We start from the raw sequence: 2469 nt of genomic DNA, 5'->3' as shown, positions 1-2469 counted from the left end.
TTCCTGTGGGCGACTGACCGTTGAAGGGGTCCGTCTTTGTGTGAGCGAGGGAGGGCTTGGTGTGGAAAGCTGGGTTTTTGGTCAGGTTTGTGTGCAGGGTAGCCAGCGTGAGTTATGGGGCGTCCTGTTTTCCCAGCACCATTTATCGTGGGGAGTGTCGTGCTCCTTGGTGTGTCCTTGGTCCCTGTGTCATAAATTCACCGACCCCGTCCGTGTGGGTTGCATTCTGGTCTCTCTGTCCTGTTCCTCTGGTCCCTGTGCCCGTTTTGAGCCAGTTCCACGCTGTTTTGGTGACTGTAGCTTCTCAGCAGAGTGTGACGTCAGGGAGGGAGATGCCTCCAGCCCGTTCTCTTTTTTCAGGGTTTCTTTGGCTATTTGGGGTCCTTTGTGGTTCCCCACAGATATTAGGAGGATTTGCTCTATTTGGGGGGAAAATACCATGGAAGTTTGGGAGGGATTGCATTCACTGTGTCCACTGCTTTGGGTAGCATGGATGTTTTAACAATATTAATTGTTCCATTCCATGAGAACAGGATATCTTTCCATTTATTGGTGTGTTTTGCAATGTCTTCATCAATGTCTTAAAGTTTTCAGTGTGCATGTCTTTCACCTCCTTGGTTGACTTTATTCCCAGGTATTTTGTTCTTTTTGATGCAGTTGTAAATAGGGTTGCTTTCTTTCTCTTCCTGATGGTTCATTATTAGTGTTTAGAAATGCAACTGGTTTCTGTGTATTGATTTTGCAACTTTACTGAATTTATTTATTAGTTCTAATCGTTTTTTTGTGGAATGAAGTGGAAAATTGGAATTCAAAAATCCCACTGTTTCTACCATATCCAGGTCGTCCACAACACGGAGGACAGCGGCTCCTAATATAACCTTCCCACAGTGCCTCTAAATGACATGTGGACTTTGGGTGAACTGGATCTGGGTAAGGCTTGGCTTCTATATGGAAGTTTGATGTTTTCTCTGCTTTTCTGGCATGCTGTTGACATACATGATGTTTTGAAAAGTAATTGACTTTCCAGTAATTTCAAACATACAACTTTACATACATAAAAACAAGTCTTGTACCTTGATTAAATATACTCCTAAATATTGATGTTGACATTATTACAAATGGAATTGTTCTCAGAAATTCTTTTTCAGATTATTTTTTGCCAGCGTATGCATATAAGATAGATTTTCATGAATTGATATTTTGTTCTATAACTTTGCTTATTAATTAGTTGATTAGCTCAAAGAATTTCTTTGCTGATTATAGGTAGTTTCATATATAAGATGATGTGACCTATGTTCTGTGAAGAGACACGGTTTTAATTTTTCCATTCACCCATGGATGCCTTTTATTTCTTTCCTCAAGATTCTGGGTAGAACTTCCAGTACACCATTGAGTAACGGTGATGAAGGCCAGCTTCCTGGCCCTGTTCCTGATTTCAGGAGTAAATCTTTCAGTCTTTATCGTGGAGCATGATGTTTGCTGTGGCTTTTTGTACTACTCTTTTCCCTATTGAACAAATTTCCTTTTATTCCTGCTTTCTTGAGTGTTTTTCATGAAATAACACTGGATTTTCATTGTAGATTTTTTGCATTAATTGATATGGTTATGTGTTTTTGCTTCACACCATTATTGTGGTTGAAAACCTTGCTTACTTTTAATATGTTGAGCAACCTGAAATTCCTGGTGTAGAGATACTCGCTTATGGCATTATCCATTTAAAGTTCTGTTGGTTTCATGTTGCTATTATTGTGTGATAGATTTTTACATTCATATTTATAAGTTGTACTGGGGTAGTTTTCTTGTTTTTTTCCTGTATTTTTAAAATCGTTTTTAAAATAGTGGTTTTATTTCATTTTTATTATTTATTTATTTTGGCCACATCCCATGGCTTGTAGGAACTTAGTTCCCCAGTCAGGGATCGAACCCGAGCCCTTGGCAGTGAAAGCACAGAGTCCTAACCACTGGGCCACCAGGGAATTCCCCAGTTTTCTTTTTCAAGATGTATTTGTATAATCTGATTAGACTTGGCTTGGTGTAAGTGGTTTGGAGGGTTAGCATTAGGGCTGGGGCTGGTGTGAGGGTTGGGGCTGTGTATGGTTTATGGTTGCTGTGATGGTTTAAGTTTTATGGTTAATGAGTTATTTATGGGTATGGTTAATGAATATATTTTATGCTTTGGTTATGGTTATGGTTTTGCTTATTGGTTAAGGTTTATGGTTTTGGTCTCAGGGTGTTAGGGTTCTGTGTTAGAGTGGGTGTTAGGGTATGGGTGAGAATTGGGGTACAGGTAGGATGCGGGTAGAGCATGGGTTAGGGTAAGGTACAGGTTTAGCGTACGGGTTAGGCTAAGGTTAGGTCAGGGCTTAGGGTCAGGATCAGAGTTTAGGATTAGGGTCCATGTCAGGATTAGCGTCAAGGTTGAGCGAGGCCGTTGTTTTCTGCTCCTCCAGTGCTGGATTCTCATTGGTA

Source organism: Balaenoptera physalus, assembly GCF_965194825.1.
Source record: "Balaenoptera physalus genome assembly, contig: HAP1_SCAFFOLD_931, whole genome shotgun sequence".
Lineage (NCBI taxonomy): Eukaryota > Metazoa > Chordata > Mammalia > Artiodactyla > Balaenopteridae > Balaenoptera > Balaenoptera physalus.
Note: the sequence above shows the minus strand (reverse complement) of the source record.